The sequence below is a fragment of the Schistocerca gregaria genome, chromosome 1, assembly GCF_023897955.1.
Source record: "Schistocerca gregaria isolate iqSchGreg1 chromosome 1, iqSchGreg1.2, whole genome shotgun sequence".
Classification (NCBI taxonomy): Eukaryota; Metazoa; Arthropoda; class Insecta; order Orthoptera; family Acrididae; genus Schistocerca; species Schistocerca gregaria.
This window is the reverse complement of record NC_064920.1, coordinates 945,682,975-945,692,897: the sequence shown is the minus strand read 5'-3', so window position 1 is coordinate 945,692,897 and position 9,923 is coordinate 945,682,975. Positions and strand designations below refer to the sequence as shown.

Below are 9,923 nucleotides of genomic sequence, written 5' to 3'. Positions count from 1 at the left end.
ATATCACCTTGTGTGTCCCCACAATGAACCTGATTTTCTGTGCCTTGGTCCAGTTGCATGGTAACAAGTTACGGAAGGCTCTGATGAATACCATAGAGTTCATTCTTTTACCTCCTGTAATAAAAGTCAGAAACTGCCCATGACAGAGTAACACTTCATCAGCTAGAAGAGTAGACAGCCAGCAGGTACCAACTGCTACTGCTGCATATGGGTATACCCTATGTATGCTGGTGCAACTGATATTGATGATATTGACATATGCAGCAATTCACGCATCTAAGTCTGCACCTCCACAGTATCTTGCTACGATTACCACTATAACAGTCTAAAATGATTGATATTTTAACATAGTGATATTCATCTCTTCTTTCTTGAAGAAAAAGATACACCATCCGTCTCCATGATAATGAATACAGTATAATAGAATCATAAATAATGTTGCCATTATATCCAAAGATTGCAGGCTACGGTGTACCCAGGTATCATTTTCAGGATGAGCAATTTAGAAATGAAAGATACTGCCTCCCTTTCCAGAAGAACACACAAACAAACACACAAATTTCAAGCTTTAAGACAAAAGGATGTGTGTTTTAAGGGAGAGGGTAAGGAGTCATTCCAATCCCGGGAGCGGAAAGACTTACCTTAGGGGGAAAAAAGGACAGGTATACCCCCTAAGGTAAGTCTTTCCACTCCCGAGGTTGGAATGACACTTTACCCTCTCCCTTAAAACCCACATCCTTTCATCTTTCCCTCTCCTTCTTTCTTTATGAAGCAATCTTGGGTTGCGAAAGCTTGGAATTTGCGTGTGTGTGTTTGTGTGTCTTTTATTGTCTCTATCAACAAACCAACGCTTTCGTTTGGTAAGTTACAGCATCTCTGTATATGGATGCCTGTGTCTGTTTATGTGCGGATGGATATGTATGTGTGTGCGAGTGTATACCTGTCCTTTTCCCCCCCTAGGTTAAGTCTTTGCATTCCTGGGATTGGAATGACTCCTTACCCTCTCCCTTAAAATCCACATCCTTTTGTCTTTCTCTCTCCTTCCCTCTTTCTGATGAAGCAACCTTGGGTTGCGAAAGCTTGAATATTTGTATGTGTGTTTTTTATTGTGAGTATCAACATAGCAGCACTTTCTCATTTGGTGAATTACAGCATCTTTGTATATACAGGGTGTTACAAAAAGGTACGGCCAAACTTTCAGGAAACATACCTCACACACACAGAAAGAAAATATGTTATGTGGACATGTGCCCGGAAACGCTTACTTTCCATGTTACAGCTCATTTTATTACTTCTCTTCAAATCACATTAATCATGGAATGGAAACACACAACAACAGAACGTACCAGCGTGACTTCAAACACTTTGTTACAGGAAATGTTCAAAATGTCCTCCGTTAGCGAGGATACATTCTCATCCACCCTCCGTCGCATGGAATCCCTGATGCGCTGATGCAGCCCTGGAGAGCGCTGTCCACAATACGAGTACGAAGAGTCTCTACATTTGGTACCGGGGCTGCATAGACAAGAGCTTTCAAATGTCCCCTAAATGAAAGGCAAGAGGGTTGAGGTCAGGAGAGTATGGAGGCCATGGAATTGATCCGCCTCTACCAATCCATCGGTCACCTAATCTGTTGTTGAGAAGCGTACGAACACTTCGACTGAAATGTGCAGTAGCTCTATCGTGCATGAACCACATGTTGTGTCGTACTTGTAAAGGCACATGTTCTAGCAGCACAGGTAGAGTATCCTGTACGAAATCGTGGCGGTGAATCGAGGAAGTACAGTACATACTGACGAAGCTAAAATGAGATCTAACATGTAAATTAAATGCTTCCGGACACATGTCCACATAACATCTTTTCTGTATTTGTGTGTGAGGAATGTTTCCTGGAAGTTTGGCCATACCTTTTTGTAACACCCTGTATATATATAATAGAAAGAAACTTCCACATGGGAAAAATACATTAAAAACAAAGATTCCAAGACTTACCAAGCGGGAAAGCGCCGGTAGATAGGCACAATGAATAAAACACACAAACACACACACAGAATTTCGAGCTTTCGCAACCGGCGGCTGCTTCGTCAGGAAAGAGGGAAGGAAAAGGAAAGATGAAAGGATGTGGGTTTTAAAGTAGAGGGTAAGGAGTCATTTCAATCCCGGGAGCAGAAAGACTTACCTTAGGGGGAAAAAAGGATAGGTACATACTCGCGCGCACAGCAGAAATATGTCTGCTTGTGTCTGTGTATGTATGGATGGATATGTGTGTGTGTGTGTGTGTGTGTGTGTGTGTGTGTGTGTGTGTGTGTGTGTGTGTGTGTGTGTGTGTGTGTGTGCGCGTGCGCGAGTATGTACCTATCCTTTTTTCCCCCTAAGGTAAGTCTTTCCGCTCCCGGGATTGGAATGACTCCTTACCCTCTCCCTTAAAACCCACATCCTTTCATCTTTCCTTTTCCTTCCCTCTATCCTGACGAAGCAGCCTCCGTTTGCAAAAAATATATATATATATATATATTAAAAACAAAGATTCCAAGACTTACCAAGCGGGAAAGCGCCGGCAGACAGGCACATGAACAAAACACACAAACACACACACAGAATTACGAGCTTTCGCAACTGGCAGTTGCTTCGTCAGGAAAGAGGGAGGGAGAGGGAAAAATGAAAGGATGTGGGTTTTAAGGGAGAGGGTAAGGAGTCATTCCAATCCCGGGAGCGGAAAGACTTCCCTTAGGGGAAAAAAAGGACAGGTGTACACTCGCGCGCACACACACACACACACATATCCATCCGCACATACACAGACACAAGCAGACATAATTAAAGGCAAAAAGGAATACAAATGTTTACAAAAATGAGCTTGACAGGAAGGGCAAAATTGCCAAGCAGGAATGGGTAGAGGACAAATCTAAGAATTTAGAAGCATATTTCACTAGGGGAAAGATAGATATGGTCTACAGGAAAATTAAATGGGCCTTAGGGGAAAAGAGAAACAGCTCTAAGTATATCAAGAGCTCACTCAGGTGGTAAGCCAGTCGTAAGCAAAGGAGGGAAAGCTGAAAAGTGGAAGGATTATATAGAGTCTGTACAAGGGAGATGAACTTGAAAGAAATATTGTAGAAAGGAAAGTGTAGGTAGATGAAGATGAGATGGGAGATAAGATACTGCTCTGAAGGGTTGACCACAAAACAAGGCCCCAGGAATAGATGGTATGCCGTGGAAACTACTGATAGCCTTGGGAGAGCCAGCTGTGACAAAACTCTTCCATCTGGTGTGAAACATTTATGAGACAGGTGAAATACCCACAGACTTCTAGAATAATGTAATAATTCCAATTCCAAAGAAAGCAGTTGCTGACAGTTGGGAAAATTGCTGAAAAATCAGTTGGCTGCAAAATACTAGCACAGATTCTATACAGAAGAATGGAAAAACTGGTAGAAGCAGATCTCAGGGAAGACCACTTTGGATTCCAGAGAAATTTAGGAAAATGTGAGGTAATACTGACTCGATGACTTGTCTCAGAAGATAGATTAAGAAAAGGCAAACCCACGTTTATATCATTTGTGGCTTAGAGAAAGCTTGTGACAATGTTGACTTGAATACTCTCTTATATATTCTGAATGTAGCACTGGTAAAATACAGAGAGTGAAAGGCTATTTACAACTTGTACAGAAACCAGAGTGCAGTTGTAAGAGTGGAGGAGCATGGAAGGGAAGCAGTAGTTGAGAAGGGAGTGAGGCAGAGTTGTAGCCTATTTCCAATGTTATTCAATCTGCATATTGTAGAAGCAGTAAAGGAAACCAACGAAAAATTTGGAATAGGAATTGAAGTTCAGTGAGAAGAAATAAAAACTTTGAGTTTTGCCGATGATATTGTAATTCTGCTGAGACAGCAAAGGAGTTGGAAGCAGTGGCGGATACACAAAAAAAAAAAAAGACTAGGAGGGGGCAGTAAACATATGTTGAGCTTTTACCGTAATAAAAAATAATCAAGTCATATGCAAAGTTTAAGAAAGTTTTGTTTAAACTGATTATACACATATACAAGACAATGCCATCTTCTGATATAAAAAAGTTACAGTTGTGGTTCTCTTCCTTAAATGATGAATTCTGTGTGCCTATTCTTCCTGGCAAATTGGTTAATTACATCGTCAATAGGACAATCAGTGTCAGGTTAGTGTTCAACAGAGCTGAGCCATTAAGTCAATCATCCTTCACTGTTGACCTCAGCCATGTATTTTTACGTAAGATAGTCAGATCTAGGACAAATAGACAACGTTTGCATAACAAAATCATGATAATTAAGGGCATTTATGCTCGTTTGCTTGTATCGAAGAATCTCTCCCATTAGTCTCTTTTTAATCCCAAAGAGTGAGTCTTCTTCAAAGAATGATAGTTCAGTTAAGCACTGACTCAATTTATGTGCCAGATCATTACCATGATGATTCAGTAGTTGTGAGGGTAAAAGTATGTTGAATTTTAAATGATAAATATTTTCTTAGAAAAATGTTGTCTCATATCAGTCGTAACATGGTCGAGTGCTGGAATAAAAACAGTTCTTTATGGTCACCGTTTTCCATGTGTCTTTGACTTCCTGTAAGATGAGGAACACTTGTCTCCACGTCTAACTCCTCGCCTATTCGGCAAATAGTCCATATTTATAATGCTACATATCGAAGATTCTCTGTACAAGAAAACAGTAGAATATTCAAGGCTTTTCTCAAACAAGCGCCAGACAGAATAACGTATCGAGATCACTAGAATGGCCGCGACTTTTCTCGTAGGTATGTGTTGTCTATCTATTGGCCAGACAAACGTATAAAATATGATGATGCGGATGCATGTGCTACTTAGGAAAGTACAACTACTTGATAACTCGATTCAGTTGAATCGACTGACAAAAGAAACAAATGAATAGCTTGTGGCCTGGTTTGGAGGGTGGGGTGGGGGGAGGGGGGCAAATTAGGTGGCCCTGCAGGGGGGGGGGGGGGGGCTGGCACATGCCCCTCGTATGTACCTGCCACTGGTTGGAAGAGCAGTTGAATGAAATTGACAGTGTCTTGAAGGGAAGATATAAGATGAACATCAAATAGATCAAAACGAGGCTAATGGAATGCATTCAAATGAAGTCAGGTGATGCTAGTGGAATTAGATTAGAAAACAAGACACTTAAAGTAGTAGATGAGTTTTCCTATTTGGGCAGCACAGTAACTGGTGATGGCTGAAGTAGAGAGGATATAAAATGTAGACTGGTAATGGCAAGAAGAGCATTTCTGAAGACGAGAAATTTTTTAACATTGAACATAGGTTTGTGTGTTATGAAGTCTTTCCTGAAGGTATTTGTCTGCAGTGTAGCTATATATGGAAGTGAAATGTGGACACTGAACAGTTTAGGCAACAAGAGAACAGTAGCTTTCGAAATGTGGTGCAACAGAAGAATGCTGAAGATTAGATGGAGCAATCACATAGCTAATGAGGAGGTACTAAATAGAACTGGGGAGACAAGGAATTTGTGGCACAACCAGTCCAAAGGGAGAATTGGTTGATAGGACACTATCTAAGATATCAAGGGATCACCAATTTAGTACTGGAGGGAAGTGTAGGTGGTGAAAATCATAGAGGATGACCAAGAGATAAATACACTAAAAAGATTCAGAATGATATAGGTTGCAGCAGTTATTTGGAGATGAAGAGGCTTGCACAAGATAGAGTTGCATGGACAGTTGCATCAAACTGGTCTTCGGACTGGAGATCACAACAACAGGAAGTTAGGCAGGGTAGTAAGATATATATTTACCTTTATGTAAATTACCACCCCAAACTGTTTGCTGTTTTTCCTGCAGTAGTAGGAAGACAAAATGAATCTATTTATTTTCATATTCTGAATTAATTCTGGGTTAAACCACCGTTCGGAAATGTGTAACGCTGACATATCTTTTACTTCATCAGTTAATGGTACATTAATATCATTGAGCCTATTAGACAGGAACTCATGACTGGTTATTTGGGAGTCATATTTAAAGCATCACATACTTTAGTTTAAATTGGGATCACCAGCTTAGTAGTCTTTTCATGCTTCTTTCTGCCTCATTTTACTTTCCTCACTGTTGTTAGTAGGACATACAGGAAGCTGACAGATTGTTCTATTTCTTAAAAGTCTTCCGTTAATCATTTCACTGACTCAATCACAAAAAAACCTTTTTCCCTTCATAGTTAAAATGCATTCCATGCTTTGTGTGCAGATTTCGATGCAGCTTGTATTCAGTATGTTGTTCTTAGCGTATTGTGAACACAATTTCCTTATTTCAAAGTTTCTTTTCGGAATAGTGGTATATGCAATGCATCTCAGGTACAGGGAATTTTTACAGACAGGTTAAAATATGCAATTATTAAACCACTTCATAAGAAAGGTTCCAAGACAGATTTAAATAATTACTGTCCAATTACCTTTGTGACATCTTTCTCCAAAATATTAAAAAAATTAATGGACTCAATAGCAGTTGCACACTTAAGTGCTTAAGTGGAGCAATTTACTTGATGTACTACAGTTTGGATTCCAGAAGTGTTGCCTGACTGATAATACTACTTATACATTTATTCATCAAATAGTACAATATTTCAGTAATAGTACATCACCAGTTGTTATCTTTTATCCAAGGTATTTTACTGTATATATCATGATAATATGGCAATGGCCTTGCCGCAGTGGATTCACCGGTTCCCGTGAGATCACCGAAGTTAAGCGCTGTCGGGCGTGGTCGGCACTTGGATGGGTGACCATCCAGGCCACCATGCGCTGATGCCATTTTTTGGGGTGCACTCAGCCTCATGATACCAATTGATGAGCTACTCGAGCGAACAGTAGTGGCTTCAGTCAAGAATACCATCATAACGACCGGGAGAGCGGTGTGCTGACCCCACGCCCCTCCTATCTGCATCCTCCACTGAGGATGACATGGCGGTTGGATGGTCCCGGTAGGCCTCTCGTGGCCTAACAAGAGTGCTTTTTTATATCATGATAATCTCTTAGAAAATCTCAAGTTTAATGGAATTGATGGCTTTACACACGCCAGGTGTGACTCATACTTAACAAATGGAATGTAAAACGTTGTACTGATTAATTCAAACAATATCAGAAAAGTAGAACATTTTAATGTATGGGGGTAAAAATAATGAGGGGAATGCCACAGGGTTCAATTTTGAGTTAATTCCTGTTCCTTCTACATGCAAATGACCTTGCTTAAATTGGTACTGTTTGCAGACAATACAAGTGTTATAATGAATCCTATTAGAGAGGAAGCATCAGAAATATGGTAAATGATATTTTACAAACAATTATCAAATGATTCTCTGAAATTGGACTCTCCCAAAATTTTCAAAAAAATGCACTACATTTAGTTCTGTAGAAGTGTAGGCATATCAACAACTGTTGTAGCACATGAGCAGAAGTCAGCAAATAAGGTAGAATGCTCCAAATTTTTGGGTGTACATACTGATGAAAACTTGAACTAGAGGAAGCATATTACTGAGATTCTCAGACATTTAAGTTCATCTAGTTTTGCTCTTTATTTTTTATTATTATTTTGAGCTTTTCCTCATTACAGAGGCTTATCTCCAACATAATAATTTACTTGGAAATTACAATACAAACAATAAAGTTCTTAAAATATATTTTAAAAATATTCCTCCAGGTGTTTCGATCTTGTGTGTCCTCTTCCTCTGCGCCCATTCTCCTCATTGTGTGCTGTACATTCTGGAGCCAGGTGGTCATAGGTCATCCTCTTCTTCTTCTTCTCCCCTACGGTTCCCACTCCAGTATTAATTTTGGTATTCTGGTTTTCTCCATTCGTCGTACATGCCCGTACCACTGTAATTTCTTCCTATCCATTACGTCATATATTCTTTCTTTTATTTCCATTCTTCTTATTATTTTGGTGTTTATTATCTTTTCTTTCCTGGAGATTCTTACTGATCTTCTCCAGAAGTCCATCTAGAGCTTGTAATTTTTTAATGTGCTTCATGTTAATTGTCCAGGTCTCCATTCCATACAGAACCACACTCTCTAATATTCTGTTGCTATGATTTTCACATTAGCTTTTATATAGTCATACATTTCCTCTGTACTTCCTTCAAATGATTCAACCAGTTCCCTTTCCATCCTGGCCGAAAAGAGTGTTCTGATACTTTTGTCTTGTAGGCTGTCAATATTAAAAGGTAAATTTTCATCTTTCTCAGTCTGGTTCGTTTTATTTATGTTACTTGTATCATTGCTCGCATTCTTCCGTGGCCAGAAAGACTTCATTTTTACTAGATAGTAGTCTGATCAACACTGGGCTCCTCTATAAGATCTGACATCTATTGCCTTGAAACTACTTGTTTGCTCAATGATAAGTTATTTAGTGTTCTGTTGCCAAGTATATTTAGGAATGTCCTTATGTTAGAAAAATGTGTTGGTAATTTTTAGATCGAATTGTTCACAAATTGCAATCAATTGTTCCCCATTGTCATTATATTCGTCCTCTCCATGTTTTCCTACTATTCTACAGGATTCTCTAATTCCTACCCTTCCATTCAGATCTCCCATGATAATCAGTTCCTTTCTTCTTGGGATTTTTTCAGTAGTCTCCCTGAGGGTGGCCCAGAATGTATCTTTCTCCTTATCTTTTGTGTTGTTCGTGGGTGCATACACACCAATAATCACAACTTCCCTAGCAAATAATGTCATTTCAACAGTTATAATACGTTGATTGATGAATGTCCAATTTGTGATTCTTCCTTTCCATGATTTCTTTATCATAATGGAGACTCCTGCTTTGGCTCTTACTGCTTTTGATACCCCACTCCAGGTATGTACATAATTATCCAGTTCTTCTTCTCCTTGGCCTTTCTTCTTTGTTTCAGAGAGTACAACATCCATGTTGAACATGTCAAGTTCTGCAGATAGTAAATTTATTTTAGTGGAAATACCTTGCACATTCCAGCATCCAAACATCATTTTCTGTTTCTCATTGCCAGTTCGTCGCCCAAAGTTCCAATTTTTCTGAGGCATATTATTAGGTTTTTTAGCATTTTTATGTTTTTATGTGAGTGAGGAGCTGGCCCACTGCACAACCCCCAACCCAGAGGACCAGGTAATTTTTACTCAAGGTTTTTTTTCCTTTAGCCTTTGATAAGCCAATATCATACTGCAAGGCAGCAGTTGCTAGTTTTGGTCCACCCCAGGTATTTTATTTCCCCGGTACCCACCATATCTGGTGAGCATTCCCCTATCCGCCACCTGGGGAGGCGCCTGATGGGAGACTGTGTGCTCTTGTACAAGTGCTAATCTTGGAAACAAATGTATTAACTTCCTAACATAAATTTCCACTCAGTGATGTGGTACAGAAAACTTTTCTTGGGTAACTGATCACTTAGAAAGAAAGTACTGATTTCACAAAGGTGAGCAGTGATGATATGTGGTGTTCACCCAGTGACATCATGCAGGTACCTCTTCAAGGAGATAGGTATTTTAAGCATGCTATCACAGTATATAATTATATTTGCTAATGAAGTTCATCATATCTAATCCATCACAGTTTGAGGAGAACAGTGATGTATATAACTACAACACTAGAGGGAAAATGACTTTTATTGCCCATTGTTAAAGCTGTCCATGGCACAGAAAGGAGTTCAGTATGCAGTAACGAAAGTTTTTGGTCATGGTCCAACAACAAAAAATGTCTGACAAGTAATGAATCAAGTTTTAAGTCTAATTAAAATCATTTCTCCTGGTCAACTCCTTCTATTCCATCGATGAATTTCTACTTAAAAACTGGTAGCCAGTAAAAGAGGAAGAGGAAGAGGAAGAAGAAGAAGAAGAAGAAGAAGAAGAATAAAATGTAGTTGCATGAGTAGGACTTATCAGTAATGAAGGTAAACTGATTCATT

General features: G+C 39.4%; 1 pseudogene; it reads left to right on the top strand.

Moving 5' to 3' along the window:
- Positions 1 to 6,683: 6,683 nt before the first annotated feature.
- Positions 6,684 to 6,801, top strand: LOC126291324 (5S ribosomal RNA; annotated as a pseudogene).
- Positions 6,802 to 9,923: the final 3,122 nt, after the last annotated feature.